The following is a 27,891-nucleotide window of genomic DNA, read 5'->3' as shown; positions in this document are numbered from 1 at the left end:
TTCCTGCCTAGAGAAGTTCTTTTAGGATTTGTTGTAAAGCTGGTTTGGTGGTGCTGAACTCTCTTAGGTTTTGCTTTTCTGTAAAGCTTTTAATTTCTCCATCAAATCTGAATGAGATCCTTGCTGGGTACAGTAATCTTGGTTGTAGATTTTTCTCCTTCATCACTTTAAATATGTCCTGCCACTCCCTTCTGGCTTGCAGAGTTTCTGCTGAAAGTTCAGCTGTTAACCTTATGGGGATTCCCTTATGTGTTACTTGTTGTTTTTCCCTTGCTGCTTTTAATATTTGTTCTTTGTATTTAATTTTTGATAGTTTGTTTAATATGTGTCTTCTTGTGTTTCTCCTTGGATTTATCCTGTATGGGACTCTCTGTGCTTCCTGGACTTTATTAACTATTTCCTTTCCCATATTAGGGAAGTTTTCAACTATAATCTCTTCAAATATTTTCTCAGTCCCTTTCTTTTTCTCTTCTTCTTCTGGGACCCCTATAATTCGAATGTTGATGCATTTAATGTTGTCCCAGAGGTCTCTGAGACTGTCCTCAGTTCTTTTCATTCTTTTTTCTTTATTCTGCTCTTCAGTAGTTATTTCCACTATTTTATCTTCCAGGTCACTTATCTGTTCTTCTGACTCAGTTATTCTGCTATTGATCCCTTGTAGAGAATTTTTAATTTCATTTATTGTGCTGTTCATCTCTGTTTGTTTGCTCTTTAGTACTTCTAGGTCCTTGTTAAATGTTTCTTGTATTTTCTCCATTCTATTTCCAAGATTTTGGATCATCTTTACTATCATTATTCTGAATTCTTTTTCAGGTAGACTGCCTATTTCCTCTTCATTTGTTAGGTCTGGTGGGTTTTTGCCTTGCTTCTTCATCTGCTGTGTGTTTCTATGTCTCCTCATTTTGCTTATCTTACTGTGTTTGGGGTCTCCTTTTTGCAGGCTGCAGGTTCATAGTTCCTGCTGTTTTTGGTGTCTGTCCCCAGTGGCTAAGGTTGGTTCTGTGGGTTGTGTAGGCTTCCTGGTGGAGGGGACTAGTGCCTGTGTTCTGGTGGGTGAGGCTGGATCTTGTCTTTCTGGTGGGCAGGTCCACGTCTGGTGGTGTGTTTTGGGGTGTCTGTGGACTTATTATGATTTTAGGCAGCCTCTGTGTTAATGGGTGGGGTTGTGTTCCTGTCTTGCTAGTTGTTTGGCATAGGGTGTCCTGTACTGTAGCTTGCTGGTCGTTGAGTGAAGCTGGGTGCTGGTGTTGAGATGGAGATCTCTGGGAGATTTTCACTGTTTGATATTACGTGGAGCTGGGAGATCTCTTGTGGACCAGTGTCCTGAACTTGGCTCTCCTACCTCAGTGGCACAACCCTGATACCTGGCTGGACCACCAAGAGCCTGTCCTCCACATGGCTCAGAATAAAAGGTAGAAAAAAAAGAAAGAAGATAAAATAAAATAAAGTTATTAAAATAAAAATAAGTATTAAGAAAAAAATTTTTTTAAGTAATTAAAAGAAAAAACCGGACAGACAGATTCCTAGGACAAATGGTAAAAGCAAAGCTATACAGACAAAATCACACACAGAAGCATACACTTACACACTCACAAAAAGAGAAAAAGGGGGGAAAAATATATATCTTTACTCCCAAAGTCCACCTCCTCAATTTGGGATGATTCGTTGTCTATTCATGTATTCCACAGATGCAGGTACATCAAGTTGATTGTGGAGATTTAATCCGCTGCTCCTGAGGCTGCTGGGAGAGATTTCCCTTTCTCTTCTTTGTTCTCACAGCTCCTGGGGTTCAGCTTTGGATTTGGACCCGCCTCTGCATGTAGGTCGCCTGAGGGCGTCTGTTCCTGCCCAGACAGGAGGGGGTTAAAGGAGCCGCTGTTTCGGGGGCTCTGGCTCACTCAAGCCGGGGGGAGGGAGGGGCACGGAGTGCGGGGCGGGCCTGCGGCGGCAGAGGCAGCGTGACGTTGCACCAGCCTGAGGTGCGCCGTGCATTCTCCCGGGGAAGTTGTCCTTGGATCCCAGGACCCTGGCAGTGGCGGGCTGCACAGGCTCCCCGGAAGGGGGGTGTGGAGAGTGACCTGTGCTCGCACATAGGCTTCTTGGTGGCGGCAGCAGCAGCCTTAGCGTCTCATGCCCGTCTCTGGGGTTTGCGCTGATCGCCGCGGCTTGCGCCCGTCTCTGGAGCTCCTTTAAGCAGCGCTCTTAACCCTTCTCCTCGCGCACCAGGAAACAAAGAGGGAAGAAAAAGTCTCTTGCCTCTTCAGCAGTTCCAGACTTTTCCCGGACTCCCTCCCGGCTAGCCGTGGTGCACCAACCCCCTGCAGGCTGTGTTCACGCCTCCAACCCCAGTCCTTTCCCGGTGCTCCGAGTGAAGCCTGAGCCTCAACTCCCAGCCCTGCCCACCCCGGCGGGTGAGCAGACAAGCCTCTCGGGCTGGTGAGTGCCGGTCGGCCCTGATCCTCTGTGCGGGAATCTCACCGCTTTGCCCTCCGCACCCCTGTTGCTGTGCTGTCCTCTGCGGCTCTGAAGCTTTCCCTCTCTGCCACCCGCAGTCTCCGCCTGCGAAGGGGCTTCCTAATGTGTGGAAACCTTTCCTCCTTCACGGCTCCCTCCCACTGGTGCAGGTCCCGTCCCTATCCTTTTGTCTCTGTTTATTCTTTTTCCTTTTGCCCTACCCAGGTAGGTGGGGAGTTTCTTGCCTTTTGGGAGGTCTGAGGTCTTCTGCCAGCGTTCAGTAGGTGTTCTGTAGGAGTTGTTCCATGTGTCGATGTATTTCTGGTGTATCTGTGGGGGGGAAGGTGATCTCCGCGTCTTACTCTTCCTCCAACTTGAAGCTCCTCGCTAATTTGTTTTTTAAAACATTTTTAAAAAAAATAAATTTGTTTATTTATTTATTTAGCGGCTGTTTTGGGTCTTCGTTGCTGTGCGCGGGCTTTCTCTAGCTGCGGCAAGCGGGGGCTACACTTTGTTGCTGTGTGTGGGCTTCTCATCGCGGTGGCTTCTCTTTGTTGAGGAGTACGGGCTCTAGAGCGCAGGCTCAGTAGTTGTGGTGCATGGGCGTAGTTGCTCCGCGGCATGTGGGATCTTCCGGAGCAGGGCTTGAGCTCGTGTCTCCTGCATTGGCAGGCGGATTCTTAACCACTGTGCCACCAGGGAAGTCCCTAGAATTGCTAATTTAAGATTTTATTCTTATAAGTTGTTCAGGGTTGCCACATTTCATTGGCCTTGACCAAAACCACAGCCATATTTTAATTTCATAGATTGTGTGACCAAGGGAGGGCTTGCCAACTTTAAATCATTATACCATGGGCAATAGAAGAAGGAAATGTTGAGTTTCATTACTTAGAATTACAATCTCTTGTCATAACGTAATTTTGGGTAAAGTTTATTACAACTGAAATTCTTTGGAAAGTGAGATGTAAGCCTATCCTGGGGTAGAGAGACTCTTTGCCAATCTTCCACACTTTCCTCTGTCTGAGGTCTGCCTGGAAGGGTGCAGTTAAATACTGAGATACATGTTAATCCAAGTGCTCCATTTAACATTCTGTAGAAATCATTCTGGTAGAGGAGCCTTTTATTCTCAAATTTGTTTGAGAAATTACTTGGTTAGAAAAAAAGTCCTTAAAATTTGATTATTTTAACTATTAACACCAGAGTTAGATGAAAATATGAGAGATCGAGTATGATTTTATTTATCTTAGGATAGCTCATAGAATGTTGTATATACTGCAAGTCTTACCGTTGGAAGGTTTTTAAAGCTCAGTTGACTGGTGGATTTCACAAATCAGTTATCTCAGGGCAAAAAAGGCAGTAGTATTCATTTTTCAATATCAGAAAGGAGTCCGTGCTCTCCTGGTAACACCTCTCTCGTCTCATTGACGTTTTGCAACCATGCAGGCCCCACACAGTTACAAAGGCTCTTATCTTCCATCTGTGGATGACTTTGTGTGCCGTTGTCAAATGATCCTCTTTGGAGGCTGCGTGACCTTGCAATGGATGCCCTTCAACAGCAGGCTTCAAAGATGAAGAACGGTGCAAGTGGTTGAAGGCACAGATCACACAGATTGTGTGCTCAATTGTTGGTGTATGCAAGAGATATTTTTGGAAATACAGCGGCCAAGAACAGGCCTTCCTAGACATTTTTTTTATCAGGATTACAGATGTATGTTTAAAATATTTCATATGGCAATGTTGGTGTTGGTTTAAATCATTTGAATGAATGGATAGAATCCTAAGACATGATGTAAGTGCTTCACGGAGCCCAGTTTCATAAGGTGCCCTTATTGTCAAAAGGGTAACAAAAGGACTGGGCCATTTGCTTGACAAAGTTGCACCCCCTCCATATCAGTGTTCCCTGTGCTGCTCCAACACCAAAGCACAGTCTAAGATGATTACACCTCATCAATATCTTCTCTAGGTGGTGTCTTAGTGGCCACGTGCAAAGTGTCACTCTTGGTGGTGTGTTTAAATAACAACCTGCTTTCCAGCAACTCAAAGCCAAGCAGATTTATGTTTCAAATCCTTTGAGTGTGAAGTATTGAAAAGAACTTAACCTAAAAGCAGAGGCTGTGTTTTGTTTTGGTTTTTTTTTTAAAATTTAACTTTATTTATGGCTGCTTTGGGTCTTCGTTGCTGTGCTCAGGCCTTTCTCTTGTTGTGGCGAGCGGGGGCTACTCTTCGTTGCAGTGTGTCGGCTTCTTGCAGTGACTTCACTTGTTGCGGAGCACGGGCTCTAGGCACGCAGGCTTCAGTAGTTGTGGCTCGCGGGCTTCAGAGCACAGGCTCAGTAGCTGTGGCGCACGGGCTTAGTTCCTCCATGGCATGTGGGATCTTCCCGGACCAGGGATTGAACCTGTGTCCCCTGTGTTGGCAGGCAATTCTTAATCACTGTGCCACCAGGGTAGTCCCGAGGCTGCGGTTTTTATGTTGACCTTTGCCCAGTGAAAAAGAACTGACTGTTTCAGTGCTGAATGATTTCTTGGCTCTTAACAATAGAAGTAAGTAGCCTCCCCCCTAAAATCGGTAGCCATATTCATTTTGCTGTTGCTTCAGGAAAAGATGTTTTAATGGTGGTGAGAGTTTTCATAAGAGAGATTACATATCTTGAAATGGAAGCTTACTTAAACTGTTCCTGATTAATGAACCTCTCTCTGAGAATCTTCTCTGAAGCACTGAATTGGCATTTGACCCTGGTTCCTTTTCTCCTGCTGCAGGAGATGCTTCTAATAAACCATGCCCATCTCCTCTACTTTGTAGGCTTAGGATTGTGTGACAAGGCTTGGTTGGCAGTAGGAGGGAGAGGCCAGGAACCTAAAGATAGGACAGACCCATGGCCCATACACCCCACATTTGATGGGTGAACCTAGCATATCTTTTCTTTCCCTCAATCAGACCATCTGACCAATTTCCTAAAACTGGTGTTTTGCCCTTTTCAGAAAACAATTACGTTCACTGGTTAATATACATTTTTATACTAACCTCTCTGCATTCTCCTGCAATTTCAGTTGCCATGCTGAGCCATTAGTTAGACATGTGATATTGGACAAGTCACTTCACTACTCCAGACCTAATTTCTGCCATTGAATAAGATCACTGGTTGAGCTCTAAGGCCCCTTCAAGCAAAGAGGAGACCAAATCCCTCCAAATTCTATGATTATAAAAATATGTATTGAGCCCACACTGCATGGTAGGCATTCTGTCGGGTGCAAACAACTTCAGATCTAATTCCTTGCGCGCTAGTAGCTTATGTCTCAGGCAGTAAATACCAGAATCAGGGCTAGGATGCCTGGGGCATGTGAAGTTCGACAAAGCTCCCCAGGTGATCCTGGTCCTCACTCCCTCTATCAGTTGAGAATTTGATGTTCATTCTGAAAAGGTTATCCACAACAGGCCATTAGGATACATTATTCCCCTATATACCGGCTAGATAAAATCAAGCCGGAAGTCACCCCACTCTTCACAGCCACAGTTTCACCACTCCACTGCCTAGTGCGTGTGTCAAGTACTATTTTAGCCAATGCTGGGTAGCTGGCTGGTCTTTCAGAGGCACAGGATTTCATCTGCATGAAAGCATTAGTTATAAAATCTGTGAGTGATTCTGTTTCTTTTTGTAGTGTCAGGGAGTAAACATAAGGAGCTTGTCAGAGAAAGGACTGGTTTAGTGGAGCATCCTTTGACTTGGGCCCCACTTTGCTCCATATCCCATGGGGGAAGGAGAGAGTTGAACATGACAACCGTCGGCTATCAGGATGCAGCTGCCACACATATCTGTTGCCATTCAAGGGCTGAGGGTTTCTGAGGTAATTTAGGTCTTGTTACTCCCCTTTACTTTGTCACCAATCCCTCTCTAAGAGCCAGAGTAGCCCTCTGTGTACCTATTATACCCATCAACCCTTTGAACTCTTCCTCCTTCATACACACACACACATATACACAATCATACACATATCTGTATAGTGATGGTTGCACAATGCCATTTTCCTATCTTCATCAGTCATTTGTTTATCAGTCCATTGATTCTTTGAATCATTCACTGATTTATTCATTTGTCCATTCATTCATTTATTCATTCCTTTGTAGATCAGCATCAAAAAGATTTATACCCAAGGATGACTCAATCCTAGCACAGAATGCTTTGGAGAGCAACCTGCAGTGTCTCTTTATACCACTTACTTTTCAGTTTCCTTCCAACTTTGACTTCAGTTAGAGCTGGTCCTTTTCCCTCCCCCATTCCTTTCTTCCAATTCTCTCTCCCATTTAGACACCTCTGATGGGCTTTGTTCAAAGAGAATGCTTACAGGTTTAGGAGGTCGGGGCTGGCTGCCTAGAAGGAGCTCTAGTGGCAGGTGCAAGGTGGCACCAGGGAGCAAAGAAGTAGACTGAGAATCAATTGCAGAGAATACTGTAAATATTTAAAATCTCAACCCAGAGCGTTTCCCAAGTTTTCCTTTATCTCTTTAGTAATAGCTCTGCGGTATGACCCATGGGGCTACTCCAGGGGCAGCAGGTATGTTCTGCAGCCCAGAGACTCTAGCGTGTGGGGTACTGTGCTCACAGTGGGGCAACAGAGACGATCAAGGGTCCCACTGCCTCCTGACAGCTGACAGCCCCCTCCTGCTTCGTCCAGTCTGGCGCCTGGTTTATTCCTTTTTTCTCTCCCCAGAGAGCAGTCTTTCTACTCCAGCTGAGCAACCCCTGTAGAGGTCCATAAGCAGTGCCTAATTTGTTCCTGAATTCTCCATCTTCTTTCACAGGCCCCATGTCTTGAGTCTGGGCTTCTGTATTTGAGTCTGTTCTCAATAACCTGGTGATGTCCCCATCTCCTCTTAGAACAGGAGCCTCCCTTGGCCTTGCCAGTCCAGATCCCAGGGATCAGAATCACAAATATCCCCAGTGCTGACAGATTCCTGGCTGGGTGTCCCAGACTTCTAAGTGTGCTACACCTTGAATGCCCCACTCCTGTACTTCACGTGCTTGCTGGGATCCTCTTCCTTCTCAGCCACCTGCTCAGCTTTCTCCAGGCCACCCGCCCCGGCAGCATGCACAAAACTGGAATTCCCTGCAGCCGCAGCTGCTGGTTCCCTCTCCCTCCTTTGTGTTTGACCCGCCCGACAGAGATGCGTTCAAGTCCTGCTGCTTCCTTTCCTTCTATCCATCCGTGAGTATTGTCAGGCCTGGCTGAATCCCACAGAGTGACACAGGAGACAGTCATGTGTGAATTTAAGGTTATGGCCCTTGCTGTTCTGTAGATCCATGCCACAAAAAGAATGGACAAAACTTGAATGAGCAGAGAAATTTCAGGGCCACATGCAAATCCTCTCTGAGTGGGATGTTTCAAACCAAAAAAAAAATGACAATTAGCTGCATAGTTTCACTGTTTCCCAATTTTACATCTGAGACATGACTATAAAAGTATCCTTAGGGTGTATGCTGTGCAGCTTCCTTTCATGCCAAACCCTTTTATAATGTGATTTTGTATTACTTTATCAAAGTCATTTTCACATGTCTTCAAAGGACCTGCTTAGTAGCCTAGTATCTTAGTTGAAAGAGCATTGGTCTGTGTCCCGGCCCAGTCTCTCTGGAACATACCAGTTGTTTGAACTATGCAAAACATTAACCTGTGAGGGACTCAGTTTTCCCATCTGTGAAATGGGAAGAGCATTTCTCTGCCTGCCTGGGAAAATGCCAGGGTGTGGGGATGTGGTATATATATATATATATATATATATATATATTTATATATATATTTATATTTATATCCATTTATTAAAAAGTTGGTTTCTTTGACAGTCACTAAAGACTTTTAGGTTATTTGTAAACCTTTCTGAAAATCACCTTCATGTTATCATTTTATTACAAACCACTTTATATAAAATAGGTTGAAAAGCATTATTGTTTCCATTTTATGGATGAAAAAACTGAGGTAAAGAAAAAGTAACTATGAGATTTTACCCAAGATATTGCTGATAAGCAGTAGAACCAGGGTGAGAACATAGTTCTTCTGCTTCCCTGGGCCAGACCTCTTTTATTCTCTTCATTCAGGACCTTTCTTTAACCAGTTCTTTAACCAGAACTGTGTTCTCCCTTCATCTAATCTCCTGACAGCCAGGGGCAGAGCTGAAGCAAGCATTCAGGTGCCAGGCAGGAGGGTGAGATGCTGAACACTAATGGATGGCAGGGCTGGGCTCTCCAGAGAAGTGGACCAACGTTGAATTGCCGGGTTAGAGCAAAGTCCAGGTATCTAGCCAGAGATCAACTACCAAAAGAATAATAATAAAATTCTTAGTGGGTAAATATGACAGACAAAAACAGTATAAGCAGATGAGGATCAAACCAACTACAGCTGACCAGCTGTAATATGCAGAAGTTGGATTAGGGACAGAGTAGTCTAAATTTTTTTTTTAATAGATCTTTATTGGAGTATAATCGCTTCACAATACTGTGTTAGTTTCTGTTGTACACTAAAGTGAATCAACCATATGCATACATATGTCCCCATATCCCCTCCTTCTTGAGCCTCCCTCCCACCCTCCCTATCCCACCCCTCTAGGTAATCACAAAGCACCGAGCTGATCTCCCTGTGCTATGCGGCTGCTTCCCACTAGCTATTTTACATTCGGCAGTGTATATACGTCGATGCTAGAGTAGCCTAGATTAATTTTCTGGGAAGGGGTCTGTTTGTGCCCCTTTGAAGTCTTGGGCCCCGACTCTGGGAATGTGCCCTCCATTCTCTCAAAGGCTTCTCTCTCATTTAATCAGTTTGCATGCATGAATCAACACATACTTATTATTTACTATGGACCATGAGATGTTAAGTACTAGAGATACAATTGTGAATAAATACCTATGTGGTTACTGTTCTCCTGAAGTGCATAGTCTAGTACAGGGTTCTCCACCTGGGCACTACTGACATTTTGTTGTGAGGACTGTCCTATTTAGTACCTTTCCACCAGACACTAGACCACCTCTCCAGTTGAGACAGCCAAAGAAGTCTCCAGACATTGTCAAATATTCCTGGGCTGGGGGACAGAGTGGCAGGAGCAAGAGACAGGTTGCCCAGGTTAAGAACCACTAGTTTAGGGCTTCCCTGGTGGCACAGTGGTTGGGAGTCCGCCTGCCGATGCAGGGGACACGGGTTCGTGCCCCGGTCCGGGAAGATCCCACATGCCGCGGAGCGGCTGAGCCCGTGAGCCATGGCCGCTGAGCCTGCGCGTTTGGAGCCTGTGCTCCACAACGGGAAAGGCCACAACAGTGAGAGGCCCACGTACCACACACACACAAAAAAAAGAACCACTAGTTTAGTATTAATAATGATTAACAATTACCAAACACTTACTAGGTGCCAGGTGCAGTGTTCAGTACAACTAACCAAAAGGCAGATAACAACGGAAACTCCTAAGCAGCGTCCACTGAAACAACTCCTCAGATTCTCCAGGGCTCTCCCTTTCCTCCGTGACCCACAAGGGTGAATTCTGATGACACGTGGAATATTTACAGCCAAGGACTCTGGTTTACCTGTGTACTTCTGCTCCCCCATGTTGAGTCATATGCTTACGAAACTATCTTTGCTCTCAAACCTGTTTGTGCCTATTGTGCTTGTTACAATTGTGCAATTTGATTAATTAGTATATAAACATTAGATATGAGTGTGAAGAGTTGTTCCTAAGAAAATTAAGTGGAATGCTCTGGAAAGGTATTATAAAAAAACTTTCTGTCGATTAAATATGGGTAAGAACAATTGTAACAGGTAGAAAAAACTTGTAAAAATATAGAAGATATAAATTCTTGACACACCTTAAAGAATCCCAAACTGGAAATTATTGCCAATGCATTGTGGATTGGATTAGGTAAGAAGACAGATGTGCAGTATAGCCAAAGAAAAGGCCTATGCTCTATGTGAAGATGTATAAATAAATACATATTTGTATGTTTTAAGTTAAAAGAAAATGTTTAACATAGGTATGGCATTTTATGATTCTCCATTTTAAGTTGATCTATTTATCCCAATTGCTTCAGATGGGTGGGATTCTCTTATATTATGCCCATTTTAGAGATGAAAAGTTGAAAGAGAGGTAACTTGCCTAGATGTACACATCTAGGAGATGGTGAGCCTAGAATGAAGTCTGGATATTTCTGGCCATGGTTCAAATTTTTGACCATGATGTGAAATGTTAACAGCTCTCCCCTTCCCCAAAGATGTTCTCATGTTAAAATGAATGATTTCTGTTCAGTCAAGGATATCGTGAACAAGGTTACTAGATGGTAAATTGTGAGATGTTTGCAAAGTCTAAAATCAACAGGGGCTCAGTATCCAGAATATACAAGGCATTCCTTAAAACCAAAAAGGAAAAGAAAGCAATCCCAAGATAAAAATGGGTAAAGACTGTAACAGGCCATTTACAGAAGAGGAGTTCCTAAAGACTAAAACGCATATGAAGAAATGATCGGTAATTTTAGTAATCAGAGAAAAGAAATTTAAAACAACAAAGAGATGCTACTCTATGCTTGTTAGATGGGCAGAAATGAGTGGATAATGCCACAGAGAGTCAGAGATGAGAAGACATAAGAATCCCATGTATTGCTGTTGAGAATGCAGATGGGAGCAACCCCTCCAGGGAGCAATCTGGTCCCACCTTAGGATTCAACAACTTCCCTCCTAGATGTACATCCCCAAGAAATCTTTACACAACTTAATAGGGGACACGTATGAGGATGTTTGATACAGCATTATGGATTAGCCTGAGTCTTACAAAAAACAGATGCCAAGATGTGGGTTGAATCAATTAAATGTACAAAGATTTTACTAGGGAATATACCTGTGAGCGAAAATGGGGAGGGTTGGGAGAACTGTCATACCATGTTGCAAGTCTGATCCCAAGTGAAGGAGAGACGGAAGGGCTGTTGGTGGAAGTGTCCTAGACTGCTGTACAATCTAGGGAAGGTTCTTTGAGTCCAGCAGGAAGTCTTCAAGCCAAAATCAGCTGTGAGAGGAATCCCATGTCTCCCAGAAATGGGCCTGTCTTAGTGTCCCTGCTGCACTTAGTCACTGGCTGGGAGCAACCCGTGGGAAACATGACCTCAGGTGAAACACAGCGCCGGATTTCAGAGTACAGCAGCTGGGGCCTTTGCTCAGTTACCCTGCCTGTGGCTGGAGGTCTGTGAGGAGCTTTCGCACGGATGCCACACATTACTGGGGGTAGCAGAGAGAGGAAGGCAGCCTATATGTCAGTCACATATAGGAGAGAAGTTTGGTAACGTGTAGCGGATGCACACCAGTTAGAAGCAAAGATGTACACCCAACAGCATGGCTAGGCCTTAAAAACAGTGTGCTGAGTGAAAAAAAAAGGGGGAGAAAAAAAAAGAACCAGAATGAGCTGTCCAAGGCAATAATATTTGCTAAATTTAAGAATACTTGCATACAAATCAGTAACACTCAATATGCAAGGATGCACATACTATCTAAAAGATGTTCATTATACCCACTAGAATGGTTGCTTGGGTAGAATATAGGAGTAAAAAGGAATAAATATAAAGGAATATACCCACCACCAAAGGCCTCATATGGGATTGAAGAGGATAAAATGTCTTAAACTGAGTATGAGTAAGTCAACTTCCTGACTGTGAGGACCTAAATAAACAAATGAACATGGGGCTCACCATCTGCCCCCTAAAGAGACCTGAACACAGAAGCAGCCTCTTGGCAGTTTTTTTTGTTTGTTTGTTTTGTTTTATTGCAGTACGCGGGCCTCTCACTGTTGTGGCCTCTCCTGTTGTGGAGCACAGGCTCCAGACGCACAGGCCCAGCGGCCATGGCTCATGGGCCCAGCCGCTCCGCCGTATGTGGGATCTTCCCAGACCAGGGCACGAACCCGTGCCCCCTGCATCGGCAGGTGGACTCTCAACCACTGCGCCACCAGGGAAGCCCTTGGCACTTTTTAATAGCAACTATAGAAGCAGTCGTCTGCCATAAAAACAGCAGCTTGCTGTACAGTAGTGTCTAGCCCAATCCCTGGCCCTTTAAATTCAACTCATCCCATCCATGCCTCATGTTGTAGCAAATACAGACCGACAGCAGCTGCACTGTAGTGAGGCCTAGGAACTGCCTCAGGCCACCTGCCTGCTTCCTCTTTCCCTCTGGCTAATTTCCAGGTTTTCCATTCCTGCCCTGGTCCCCTGTATGTTTTGGGTATTTTTGTTTTTCTTATAATAGCTTTATGGAAATATAATTCACATGCCCTACAATTCACCCATTTGAAGTGTACAATTCAATGACTTTTAATAAATTTAGAGTTGTGCAACCATCATCACAATGAATTTTAGAATACTTTCATCACCCCAAAAAGAAACACTGTACTGCTTAGCCAACAACCCCCAACCCTTCCATGTGCCTGTTCCCCCTCACTACTCTAGGCAATCACTAATCTGTTGTACTTTCTGTCTCAATAGATTTGCCTATTCTGGGGGTTTCATTTAAATGGAATTATACAATATATCGTCCTCTATGACTGGCTTCTTTCATGTAGAATAATGTTTTCAAGATCTATCCATATTATATCAGTGCTTCATCCTTTTTTATTGCCAGGTAATATTCCGTTGTATGGATATACAACATTTTGTTTATCCTTTCTTCAGTTGATGAATATTTGAGTTGTTTCCACTTTTTGGTGGTTATGAATAATGCTGCTCTGACATTTGTATATAAATTATTGTATGGACACATGATTTCCTTTCTCTTGGATGTACATCTAGGAGTGGAATTGCTGGGTTATGTGGTAACTATGTTTAACCTGTTGAGAACTGCCAGAATGCCTTTCAAAGCAGCTGCACCATTTTACATTCCCACCAGTGGTGTATGAAGGTTCTAACTTTTTCACATCTTCATAACAGAGTTATCTGTCTTTTGGATTATGGTCCCCGTAGTTCTTGCTATTGACTCCTGGCTTCCCCTGGGCTTCCTGACCTTAGTTGTCTTGCACTTCCTTGATATCAGGGCTCTTCACGTTTTCCTGCAAAAGATATTTTCCATCACAGAGGCATAACTAGCTCTTGGCTTCTCCAACTTAAGGAAAAGATAGTGAGGTTCTCAGATTCCACCCTCGAAATAAAAGAGTAGAGAAAGAGGAAAGTTGAATGTGACTGACAGTTATCTTAGCCCCTTTCTTTCTCTTTTGCTCTTGTTGCTGGAATGACAAGCTGAGGGGTGCAGGAGGGGCTGATTTGGGGGCAGCAGCTATTCTGTAATTCCAGCCTGAGAGTGACAAGGGTGAGAACATGGCCAGTGCAATTACCAATTTAGAGGCAGACTCTCATTTCCTCCAGTCTTTTCATTTTCTGCAAATGCAAAGATAAGAGAGAGGAGGGTCAGCATTAGGCTTGGTTATAAAAAATCACAGTTTTTACTGACAATAACTTACAATTGATACTGTTGATTGTTCCTCTTATCAACAACTTCTGTTTTATGGCTGGTTTATTTAGAAACAAGTGTTGGCGTTTGTACCATTTCTGTGTGTTCCAGGCTGAAGAGTCCTAGTTCAGGGTGAGACAGAGTTCAAGATTATCGCAGCTAAAGAAGAAATGCTTTCAGCACAATGAGAAAAACCATCAGAAAAGTCATGCATTGTGTTTCTGTTTAACCCTTTATTCTGAGGCTGAGATCACTTAAGTAGAGGTTTCTCCCTTGGAAAACTGACTTGGGTTTGGATTTCTCAAACATTTGAATTTCACCCTAGGAAAATAGGCCCAGTGAGTACACTTCCCTACAGTAATGATTCTATACACAGCAGAAGCCTTTACTTAACAACCATTTAGACTTGGAAAATAGATTAAATCCATTAACTAGGCCAGTGTTTTCTCTTTTACTGTGGTCATTAACCAAATTGCTAGCTTTAGTTGTAACACAGATAACCATGCTTAAAGATAACCTAGACCTACTGTTTTAGCATTTTTATTTTAATGGGCATGACAAGGAAATACATTCTCAACCTATTTAGTTTCACAGAATTCAAGTATAAACTTTTAAACATCAACTCTCTGGAGGTGAAATTCACTTACATTTAAGTGCACCCATTTTAAGGGCTTGATTAATGAGTTATACATTTGTATAACCACTACAAATGTAAATTTGTATAAGCACTACCATAATCAAGATACAGAATATTTCCATCACCCTTTCCTCCTGCCCTGTGCTGTCAATCCCCACCCACTTTCTGCCACCAGGTAAACACTGACTTACTTTCTGTCTCTAGATTAGTTTTGCTATTTCGTGAATTTATTATAAATGGAACCAGAGTGCTTTTGAGAGTCATCCATGTTGTTGCATGTATCAGTTCATTCCATTTTACTGCTCAACAAGATGAATGTATCGTAGAGTGGGAATGATAAAGTAGCATTTATCCCAGGAATGAAAGGTTGGTTAGACGTTGAAAATCACCATATTACCAGAATAAGGTGAAAAACCATATGATCATCTCAATGTATGGAGAAAAGGTACTTGACAAAATTCAACACTCATTTACAATAAATAATCTTAGCCAACTAGTAATAGAAGGGAATGATGATAAAGGACATATAAAGAAACATGATGATACTTAATGACTGTATTATTTATCTATTGTTGTGTAAAATATTACCCCCAAAATGAACAGCTTAAACAATAAATACTTATCATCTCACAATTTTTGAGGGTTAGGGATTTGGGAGCAGCTTAGCAAGGTGGTTCTGCTTGAGATTCTCTCATGAGGTTGCATTCAAGACATCATCTATAGTCATCTGGAGACTTGACTAGGGCTGAAGGATCTGCTTCCGAGATGGTTCATTCATGAAGCTGTTGGGATAAAGCTTCAGGTTCTTACTCACTGTTTATAGAAAGCCTCAGGTCCTTACCATATGGATCTCTTCACAAGGCTTCTTGAAAGTTCTCACGACTTGGCAACTGGCTTCCCCCAGAGTGAGTGATCCAAGAGAAAGGGAGAGCAAGGAGGAAGCCACAATGTCTTTTATGACCTGGTCTTTTGGAAGTCACATACCATCATTTCCACCAGAGTCTATTCATTAGAAACAAGTCACTAACTACAGCCCACATTCAAGGGGAGAATATTAAGGCTCCACTTTTTGAAGGGAGGAGTGTCAGATAAATCATGAATATATTTCATAACCACCACAACAGTAAAAAATAAGATGCCTTCCCCCAGGAATATCAGGAACAAGGAAGGATAAGTACTCTTAACACATTTTTTTTTAAACATTGTCCTGGAGGTCCTAGCCATTGTACTACAGCAAGAAAAAGAGAAAGATATTTGGATTAGAAAGACAGAAGTAAAACTGTCTTAACTATGGATGACAAATTTGTGAACATAGAATATTCTACAGATGCTACAAAAAAGCTACTAAAACAATAAATAAGTTCAGCAAAGTTGTAGGATACAAGGTCAATATATAAAATTTAAGTTTTTATATACTGGCAACAACCAATGGTGAAATGAAAATTTTAAAATGTCATTTAAAATAGTCTTGAAAACACATAAAATACTTAGGGATAAGCTTACTAAAGGATGTGCAAGACCTGTACACTGAAAACTGTAAAACATTCCTGAAAGAAAGTTAGACCTAAATGAATGGAGAGATATGTCATGTTCGTGGATTGCAAAACTCACTGTTGTTCAGATGTCATTTCTTTCCAGATTAATCTGTAGATTCAGTGCAATCTCAGTGAAAATATTGGTAGGCATTTTGTAGAAATCGATGAACTGATGCTAAAATTCATATGGAATAAGCAAAGGATGTTGAATAGCTAAAATAATTTTGAAAAAGAGCAAAGTTGAAGGGTTTACACTACCTGAGTTCAAGATTTTTTATACATCTTATTACTATAAGTCATCGAGACAGTGTGGAATTGTCTTAAGGATGGACATATAGAACAATGAAACAAAATATGAGGCCCAGAAATAGGAATTATATGTATATATATAAAATGTATATAATGTAATATAAAAATCTCAGTTGATCCAGTTGAATATATATATTATATATACAGTCATCCCTGGGTATCCGGGAGAACGGTTCCAGGACTGCCTAAGGATACCAAAATCCACATATGCTCAAGTCCCTCGTGTAAAACTGCATAGTACGGTTTGCCCTTTGTATCGGTGGGTTCCACATCCACACATTCAACCAACCTCAGATCAAAAAAATTTTTTAAAATATTTATTTATTTATTTGGCTCTGCCATGCCTTAGTTGCAGCATGCGGGATCTTCACTGTGGCATGCAGGATCTTTAGCGGTGGCATGTGGGATCTTTAGTTGTGGCATGCAGGATCTTTAAGTTGTGGAATGCGAACTCTTAGTTGCGGCATGTGGGATCTAGTTCCCTGACCAGGGATTGAACCCGGGCTCCCTGCATTGGGAGTGTGGAGTCTTAGCCACTGGACCACCGGGGAAGTCCCAGATCGAAAATATTTTTTAAAAATTCCAAAAATTTCCCAAAAGCAAAACTTAAATTTGCCACACTTCAGTAACAATTTACATAGCATTTACATTGTATTTGCAACTATTAACATAACATTTACAGTATCAATATTAGGTACTGTAAGTAATCTAGAGATGATTTAAAGTGTATGGGAGGATTTAGGTTATATGCAAATACCATACCATTTTACATAAGGGACTTGAGCATCTGTGGATTTTGGTATCTAAGCGGGGGTGGGAGTGGGGGGGGGGGTGTCCTGGAACCAACCCCTAACAGATACTGAGGGACCACTGTACTCAGTTGATTTTTGACAAAAGTGCCAAGTTATTTCAACGGGGAAAGCTTTTCAACAAATGGTGCTGGGACAACTGTATATCTATATAGAAAAAATTAATCTTGACCTTTAACTCACACAATACATAAAAATTAACTCAAACTAGATCATAGACCTAAATGTTAAAGTTAAAACTATAACATATTTTGAAAAGAAGATATTGGAGAAAATCTCTGAAAACCTGGAGTGGGCAAAAATTACATAAGCTACAAAAGCACCAACCATTTAAAAAAAGGGATACGGGCTTCCCTAGTGGCGCAGTGGTTGAGAGTCCGCCTGCCAATGCAGGGGACACGGGTTTGTGCCCCGGTCCGGGGAGCGGCTGGGCCCGTGAGCCATGGCCGCTGAGCCTGCACGTCCGGAGCCTGTGCTCCGCAACGGGAGAGGCCACAACAGTGAGAGGCCCGCATACCGCCAAAAATAAAAATAAAAATAAAAAAAGGGATACACTGGACTTTATCGAAATTGAAATCTGCTGTTAAGTGTAAATGTAATCAAGAGAATAGCAGGGATTGAGGCCGAGAAGGCTGTGTGTACACCAAATCCTCGGTGGGTGAAGGGCAGTGGCCAGGCAGTCAGTAAATGACAGTGACGGGGGAGAAGGTTGTATGACTGAGTGCTAGGATTCTCAGAGGGTGCAGCACCCTGCTTCCTATCAGAAGAGCAAGGCCATAGACCTCCCCTCCTGACTCTGAGGTCTGTGCAGTCTGAAAAGATGGTGTCCTGGGCGGGAGCAGTCAAGGAGAGGAGGTAGATTTCAGTTAAGTCAGGTGGTGGAGGGAAATGCCTGGGAAGTGATTCATGGTGTAGGGGTGTGTTGATCACAGAATATAACTCCCAGGGGCTTAGTGGAAGGGCTTGGGAAGCAAATGAGACAGGTTAGGAAGAAGAAGTCTTGAGGATGGAGGACAGAAGAGACATGTTTTAGACCATGGCTAAAGGAAAACCAGGAAAATCTAGTCCTCTCATTCTCCCAAAGCAGTAGTCTGCAACATTTTTTGCTTGAATACTCTCACAAAAGAATTTTGAAAAAAAACCTTTACTTTTTTCTTGCTTTTATTAAAATATAACTTTTCTGAAGTACACAGATATTAAGTGTAAGACTCAATGAATTTTTCCATATTTATACACTCACGTTACCACCACCAAAATCAAGACGTAGAACATTTCCAGCACCTTAGCAGGCTCCCTCATGCTCCCTTCTTATTGATACCTGCCCTCTCTTACCCATAGGTAACCTCTATTCTGGCTTCTATCACCCTTCCTCTCACATTTTTTTAAGTTGAATTACAGTTGATTTATAGTACAATGTTGTATTAATTTCTGCTGTACAGCAAAGTGATTCAGTTACACATGTATGTACATTCTTTTTATATTCTTTTCCATTATGGTTTATCTTAGGATATTGAATACAGTTCTCTGTGCTGTACAGTAGAACCTTGTTTATCCATTCTATATGTGATAGATTGCATCTACTAACCCCAGACTCCCAATCCATCCCTCCCCCACCTCCTTGCCCCTTGGCAACCACAAGTCTGTTCTCTATGTCTGAGAGTCTGTTTCTGTTTCATAGATACGTTCATTTGTGTAATATTTTAGATTCCACATATGAATGATATTGTATGGTATTAGGTTTTCTCTTTCGGACTGACTTCACTTAGTATGATAATCTCTAGTTCCATCCATGTTACTGCAAATGACATTATTTCATTCTTTTTTTATGGTTGAGTAGTATTCCACTGTATATATGTACCATATCTTTTTTTCTTTATCCATACATTTTTATTTATTTTTTTAACATCTTTATTGGAGTATAATTGCTTTACAATGGTGTGTTAGTTTCTGCTTTATAACAAAGTGAATCAGCTATACATATACATATATCCCCATATCTCCTCCCTCTTGCATCTCCCTCCCACCCTCCCTATCCCACCCCTCTAGGTGGTCACAAAGCACCGAGCTGATCTCCCTGTGCTATGTGGCTGCTTCCCACTAGCTATCTGTTTTACATTTGGTAGTGTATATATGTCCATGCCACTCTCTCAACGTTTTCCCAGCTTACCCTTCCCCCACCCTGTATCCTCAAGTCCATTCTCTAGTAAGTCTGTGTCTTTTTTTTTTTTTTTTTCTTTTTTTTTTTTGCGGTACGCGGGCCTCTCACTGTTGCGGCCTCCCCCGCCGCGGAGCACAGGCTCTGGACGCGCAGGCCCAGCGGCCACGGCCCACGGGCCCAGCCGCCCCGCGGCAAGTGGGATCCTCCCGGACCGGGGCACGAACCCCCGTCCCCTGCATTGGCAGGCGGACCCCCAACCACTGCGCCACCAGGGGAGCCCAAGTCTGTGTCTTTATTCCCATCTTGCCCCTAGGTTCTTCATGACCAGTTTTTTTTTTTTTTTTTTTTTAGATTCCATATATATGTGTTAGCATACGGTATTTGTTTTTCTCTTTCTGACTTACTTAACTCTGTTTGACAGACTCTAGGTCCATCCACCTCACTACAAATAGCTCAATTTCGTTTCTTTTTATGGCTGAGTATATACAATGGAATACAACATCCATTGTATATATGTACCACATCTTCTTTATCCATTCATCTGTTGATGGACAGTTAGGTTGCTTCCATGCCCTAGCTATTGTAAATAGAGCTGCAGTGAACATTGTGGTATGTGACTCTTTTTGAATTATGGTTTTCTCACCGTATATGCCCAGGAGTGGGATTGCTGGGTCGTATGGTAGTTCTATTTTTAGTTTCTTAAAGAACCTCCATACTGTTCTCCATAGTGGCTCTATCAGTTTACATTCCCACCAACAGTGCAAGAGAGTTCCCTTTTCTCCACACCCTCTCCAGCATTTATTGTTTGTAGATTTTTTGATGATGGCCATTCTGACTGGGTAGTTTTGATTTGCATTTCTCTGATAATTAATGATGTTGAGCATTCTTTCATGTGTTTGTTGGCAATCTGTATATCTTCTTTGGAGAAATGTCTATTTAGGTCTTCTGCCCATTTTTGGATTGGGTTGTTTGTTTTTTTGTTATTGAGCTGCATGAGCTGCTTGTAAATTTTGGAGATTAATCCTTTGTCAGTTGCTTCATTTGCAAATATTTTCTCCCATTCTGAGGGTTGTCTTTTGGTCTTGTTTATGGTTTCCTTTGCTGTGCAAAAGTTTTTAAGTTTCACTAGGTCCCATTTGTTTATTTTATTTTTATTTCCATTTCTCTAGGAGGTGGGTCAAAAGGATCTTGCTGTGATTTATGTCATAGAGTGTTCTGCCTATGTTTTCCTCTAAGAGTTTGATGGTGTCTGGCCTTACATTTAGGTCTTTAATCCATTTTGAGTTTATTTTTGTGTATGGTGTTAGGGAGTGTTCTAATTGCATTCTTTTACATGTAGCTGTCCAGTTTTCCCAGCACCACTTACTGAAGAGGCTGTCTTTTCTCCACTGTATATTCTTGCCTTCTTTATCAAAGGTAAAGTGACCATATGTGTGTGGGTTTATCTCTGGGCTTTCTATCCTGTTCCATTGATCTATATTTCTGTTTTTGTGCCAGTACCATACTGTCTTGATTGCTGTAGCTTTGTAGTATAGTCTGAAGTCAGGGAGCCTGATTCCTCCAGCTCCTTTTTTCTTTCTCAAGATTGCTTTGGCTATTCGGTGTCTTTTGTGTTTCCATACAAATTGTGAAATTTTTTTGTTCTAGTCCTGTGAAAAATGCCAGTGGCAGTTTGATAGGGATTGCATTGAATCTGTAGATTGCTTTGGGCAGTAGAGTCATTTTCACAATGTTGATTCTTCCAATCCAAAAACATGGTATATCTCTCCATCTGTTTGTATCATCTTTAATTTCTTTCATCAGTGTCTTATAATTTTCTGCATACAGGTCTTTTGTCTTCTTAGGTAGGTTTATTCCTAGATATTTTATTCTTTTTGTTGCAATGGTAAATGGCAGTGTTTTCTTAATTTCACTTTCAGATTTTTCATCATTAGTGTATAGGAATGCCAGAGATTTCTGTGCATTAATTTTGTATCCTGCTACTTTACCAGATTCATTGATTAGCTCTAGTAGCTTTCTGGTAGCATCTTTGGGATTCTCTATGTATAGTATCATGTCATCTGCAAACAGTGACAGCTTTACTTCTTCTTTTCCAATTTGTATTCCTTTTATTTCTTTTTCTTCTCTGATTGCTGTGGCTAAAACTTCCAAAACTCTGTTGAATAATAGTGGTGAGAGTGGGCAACCTTGCCTTGTTCCTGATCTTAGTACTACATCTTCTTTATCCATTCATCTGTCAATGGACATTTAGGTTGTTTCCATGTCTTGGCTGTTGTGAATAGTGCTGCTATGAACATAGGGGTGCATGCATCTTTTTGAATTATAGTTTTGTCCAGATATATGCCCAGGAATGGGATTGCTGGATCATGTGTTAATTCTATTTTTAGTTTTTTGAGGAACCTCCATACTTTTTTCCACAGTGGCTGCACCAGCTTACATTCACACCAACAGTGTCACCCTCCTTTCACATCTTTAAGTTAACATGTAAATATTTCTATTATAAATCTGAATAATTGAAAAAGATGTCATTTCTGGCACATCATATATTGTACCTTGGCCTGCAGAGTTAGCCAATTTAGTTTATGGAAATGTCTCCTGTATAATTGAAATGGCGAAGCCAGTCCTCATTGTCAGACCCATTAACCAGATAGAATTTTTCAGTCAGAAAAAAAAATGACATCATTTATCGATTAATATAAATGTGTTCATATGTCTCCCTGTGATCAACTTATCTTACTTTTGGATTATAATTCTAAGACATATAGATGGCTGCATAAGGTTCAGAGGCTTGCAGGAGTTTGTCACCTGCACGAAACAAGATGCTGCTGCTTTAGTGTTTTTATGAAGCTCTTTTGCTTTGCACCCAGGGAACTGCCTCACAGTTGCTTCTCACAGGAGGGAGCTGTAGACTCAAATTGTCCCTTACGGGGTGACTTGGAAGTTTTTATACCTGGGAATGTTTATTTGGGATTTGGGGAAAGGGTCATTGTAAAAGGGAGGTGGGGGTCTGCCTGCCGATGCAGGGGACACGGGTTTGTGCCCCGGTCTGGGAAGATCCCACATGCCACGGAGCAGCTGGGCCCGTGAGCCATGGCCGCTGAGCCTGCACGTCCGGAGCCTGTGCTCTGCAACGGGAGAGGCCACAACAGTGAGAGGCCCGCGTACCACCAAAAAAAAAAAAAAATAGGGAGGTGGAAAAGGAGAATTGGCAGACTGTGGAAGACCAAATTTAGGAAAGATTACAAATGGAATTGAAGATAAGTAACCAATCAGCTTAGAACAATCTGCGTGCTCACCCCTGGGAAGCCTGCATGTACCCTGGGGGTGGGGTTTCTCAGTCTCAGCACTACTGGTGTTTTGGGTTATCTAATTCTTTGTTGTGGGGACTATCCTGTGGATTGTAGGATATTTACCGACATCCTTGACCTCTGCTTACTAAAATGCCAGTGGCAACCCCCTCGCCCCAGCTTGACTACCAAAAACATCTCCAGATATTGTTAAATGTTCCAGGGGCTGGGCGGGGGTGGGGGGGGCACGGCAGAACCGCTGCTGGTTGAGGCCCACTGCCCTAGCATCCTCCAGTTTGAGGATTGCTGTCCTGGAAGATAGTAGCTTCACAGAACTCACCTGCAGCCTGGAGAAGGGGCCCACAGTTGCAGTGTGGGACCCCGTTTTCCTCCTTTTCTGGTCCACAGAAGTGGAACTCGAATCTCATTTCCCCATAGGCTGGGTGGCAGCAGGAACAGGGAACCAGGAGCATGGACCACGTGGTCCTTCTTGCAGGGGTGAGCAGAGGGGGTGGGCAGTCGTCTTCACCCTCGCTTCTAGCCTTAGGCACTAAGGAGAGGGTCGGGACCATCTGTAAATGTGGTTTGATGACATCATCAGAGATGACCCTTAGAGACCCCAAGAAAAAATTGAGGAAGAGTTTGGAGGACTAAGGATCTTTTAACAAGAGAGAAGGGCAAATGTTAGAAAACTTCTTTCTTTACCCTTAAAACAAGCCATTTTTAAAATGTGGTCTAGGGTAGTACTACTCAAAGGATGGATCCATGAGCTGTTGGTCTCTGACTAGAGGAGCTTGAGCCAAAATATGAATCAACACATACTGCTTCCTTCATTGAGAATATCTTGCTGTGAAAAAATGTCAGCTGAATTTAGTGCTTAATGACTTTAGTGCATAGTGACCAAGTTTACTTACATTCTGGCTCCAGTTCCTTAACTTGTCACGGCAGCAGCCCACACTTAGAGTAGCTAAGAAAATACACTGAGGGTTTTAGAGGGTCATGAAATCAATTTTGTGACTTGCAACCTTTCTTTAAAAATGTCTAGTGAAATAAAAAGATATCAGAGTCCATGCTACTTAGAATAAATATTGTTTAATGAAACTTTTGTTTAAGTTATATATAAGTATACAAACACAGGTGTACTGGGTCACAATGTAAAATTATATTTCTAACTGGGGATATTGGTCAGAAAAGTTTGAAAAGCACTGGTCTAGGGAAACATGAAAGCACAACTGTGCTGATTTAAGGCTGGATTGTGGTCCATTATGATTCCCAGATCTTTTTCAGTTATATATCAGCAACAGATACTGCCAATGTTTGATCCATATTCCTCAGTCTACCCTGGAGTTGTCTTTGGACAGTACCTGTTCACACCTGGTTCCCGCATCTCTCAGCCTAAGGTTGTTCTCTGCCTGAGACAGTGGGCCTGGCCCTCCTGAAGGAAGGGCAGGCCAAAAGTGCCCAGGAGTAAATGCCAGGAATGACCTTTAATGGGGATGGGAATTAGTGGATAAAATTCCAACTTCCTCACCCCTCAGTGGGACAATGCTAAAGCATTACACATCGTTTCTAAGAGGGTTACAACACAGATCGACAAGAGGAAACTGAGATTCAGATAAATTAAATGACTTTTCCAAGGTCACATGTGCAAATAACATTTGAACTCAGGGCTGTTTTATTCCAATGTGCACTCTGCTATAGCTGTGTTACATATATATTTTTCCCCTAAGGTACAGTACCTTGACCTGTAAAGTTATTGACCTTCTAACAGCTTCTCCAAGTTAACCTGTCTTGTTTTCTGGGCCAGTCCTTACCCTGTGCTGTTAATTTCACTCTATAGCCTTCCCTTGAACTGCTCCATATGACAGGTGCCAATTCCTGCAGTCTGCATTTTCCGAGCTCCTGGGTCCGCTGGCTTCTTCCCAGTTCAGGGAATGGGAGGCACTGGCAGGAAATTGGAGGGGGAAGAGAAAAACCGGGGTATTTGTCCTTTTCTCTCTATGCCTAGTTGCATCTCCAGCACAGCTGTATCTTCAGCTGTAGCTAGTCAAGCATACAGTAGTGCCAGCTTCCCCCAGTGACTGGCCTCTGGGCTGTGGTAACATTGATTCTCCCTTTTGTCTTTCCAGCTTAGAAGGCGTAACACTTTCTGCTTTTGCAAATCTATGGATTGCTTCACAGTCCTCTGTTTGGCATCTCAGCCAAACCTATGGCTTATGTAACCAATTCATGGATTAATTTCCTTTGTTTTAAATCTTAGAATGGTTCCCAGTTGGAACCAACTGATATACTTTCTAATCTCCTATTTCATAAAGAGTGATGAGTCCTCTGAACATGATGTATATCATGCAGGAGCATGTTATTGATTACATGGTATTCAGCTCTGCATCAGCCCCAAGATTCCTTGTCAATGTTTGTCTTTAATTAACAGGGTTGTTTTTTTGTTTTTGTTTTTGCTTTTTCAGTCTCATTTTCCAGCAGGCACGTATGCCAGTGTTCTCTCCTGGGTTCCCTAGAAAATAGAGCCTGAGACAAGGATTAAGAGATGATGATTTGGGGAAGTGCAAAGCCATGGTAGCAAGAGTGAAGAAAGAGGGAAGTTAAACAGGGAAGGATGGGAAGCAGTGCAAGGCGATACGTAACCATGCTGGTCATTGCTTCTTGACAAAGCCACAGGAGACCCAGCAGGTCACTCAGCATGTACATCTGCTCAACCACTGGACATCTCAGGACAGGCTGGGTGGAGAAACTGTGCCCCAGAGTCATCCACCCAAGGGCGGGAGGAAAGGGAATTTAATTGCCTGGCGCCCTGCAGTCTCCCACATCCCCATTCATCTAAGCTTGCCTCCTATGGAATTCAAACCTCCACGTTTTTGGCTTACACCATCCAATCCCCCTAACAGTCACTCAGGAAGCCAGATTCCATGCTTTGCAGCTATTTATTGTCTGAGTGCAGAAATGGCAGAAGAAGCCAGATACCAGCAGGAGCTGTGTGCATGGAATTGGCCTTCCACAGTGGAGGCTGCGAGTGTGAGAGGCAGATTGGGTGGAAAGAATCTGAGGGGGCGTGTGTTATGGATTGAATCATTTCCCCCCTCCCCCGAATTAATATGTTGAAGTCCTGATCTCCCAGTACTGCAGGCTATGACTATATTTGGAGATAGGGCCTCTCAAAACATAACTAAGTTAAAATGAGGCTATTAGGGTGGGCCTAATCCAATCTGACTGATGTCCTTATAATTGGAAATTTGGACACACAAAGAGACACCAGGGATACGTGTGCACAGAGGAAAGGCCATGTGAGTATACAGTGAGACGGCAGCCATCTGCAAACCAAGGAGGGAGGCCTCAGGAGAAGCCAAACCTGCCGACACCTTGGCCTTTGACTTCTAGCTCCAGAACTGTGGGAAAATAAATTTCTGTTATTTAAGCCACCGAGCCTGGGGTACTATGTTATGGTGGCCCTAGCAAACTAACACAGCACATAAGATGTTTCTGATACAATCAGTTCCTAAAATTCCTTCTTTCTATTGAGAGAAGTTCTCCCAAAGTATAAGCTTGTTCTTGTACAACTTTGACTTGGTAATTTTGGAGAGAAATCCACCCAGTGGTGTGGTGAATTCATTTGTGTGTAAATATAAATGTCGGGGCATAAGTATTTCAAAAGGTGAAATACAAGTTAGTGAATGAGGAGAGCTGTTTTGCAGTGTAGACTTATGATGAATCTCCTTATAGATCCCAGCACAGTGAGATCATATGTCCCTTCTTCTCCCGGATAGAAGGCCAGGTAGAGCTGATGTGGCCAGTAAGGGCCAGGAAAAACTTTCAGTTATGGGTGAGTGGAGGTCTTAGGGAGATGCTGAGAGTAAAAGCCAAAGGAGCATGTCCCAGTGAGTGACACAGGTAAGGGATCCCTGTGGGACGTTACTCTGTGGTATGACATCGAGGAGAGTTGGGTATCTGAGGTGGAGGAAGGAGAAAGGACCACAGCAGGTCAGAACAAGTGAGCAGTAGGGCTGCCTGACTGCACAGTGAAGTCAGAGGGCTGGTGTCTGTGGCTGGGCTTCCTGGTACGTGTACCACATGGGCAGTCCCAATCTAACCAAAGGCCAGGGATGGAAATGGTTTGTAAATGGATTAATAAGTGAATGACTGTTGCCTTTGTAATACTGTTCCTAATGATGCATTAGGACTCATTGCCTATTATCATCATTATTGTATACCTTAGGTCATTTCTCTCTAAGGAAGTGGCTACCATTGAACTAGATCCTGATTCATTCATTCAAATATATTTACTGAGTGTACATGCACTGTGTGCCAAGCAGTGTGCTAGGCCAGATGTTTGCAAAAAAATGGACTGAGATGGACATGGTCTCTGCGCCCTCCGCTTACCATCTTTTAAGTACTGTATAACTCAGATTATTTTCCTTACTGTATTGTTACAATAAGTTGATCTGAAACACATTTTTCTTTTATCCAGTTTCATAGGTTATTCTAAAAGTTGGTCCCTTAGTTTAGCACTTGTTTTTTCCCAAGAGAGATTGCTTAGTCTCGTTTATAAAATTATCAAGATTTCACTTAAATCCTATCTTTTTGTTTTCTAATGGTTCTTGGTTCACTCGTTAACATCTTAATATGAAGAAAAGAGCTCAGGCTTTAAATTCAAGCAGCCTTGGGCCCAAATTCAGCTCTGTCATTTAAAAGCTGGATAAGTTTGAATTTCTCTGAGCCTTAGTTTCCTTATCTATAAGCTGGAGACAATAACAGCTACCTCCAAGGTGATGATGAAGAAGACTATACGGAAAAAATATGTACTTAATAGGTACTCAAGGGACTTCCCTGGCGGTCCAGTGGTTAAGACACTGCACTTCCCCTGCAGGGGGTACGAGTTGGATCCCTGGTCGGGGAACTAGGATCCCACGTGCCATATGGTGCGGCCAAAAATATATATATATAGGTACTCAATAAATGCATGTAATGTGGAATCACACTGTATTTACATTTGGTTGTGCAACTAAATGAAAAAGGAGGAAAAACTATTTAAATAGCATATATTTTGATACTCCTGAAACATTTCATGATAATAATTTTAGAAGAAATTGAACTGAAAAAAAAAAAAGGCTTAGGAAAGTGTCTATACTTTAAGCCTAAATACTATGGCTTGTATTTATAGGTCATACTGTACCAAAAAAAAAAAAATGTATCTTTAAACACCAGAATTATACTCAGGGCAGCAAGGTGCTCACACTGTGA

The sequence above is a fragment of the Grampus griseus genome (genome assembly GCF_964374135.1).
Source record: "Grampus griseus genome assembly, chromosome: 3".
NCBI lineage: Eukaryota > Metazoa > Chordata > Mammalia > Artiodactyla > Delphinidae > Grampus > Grampus griseus.
Note: the sequence above shows the minus strand (reverse complement) of the source record.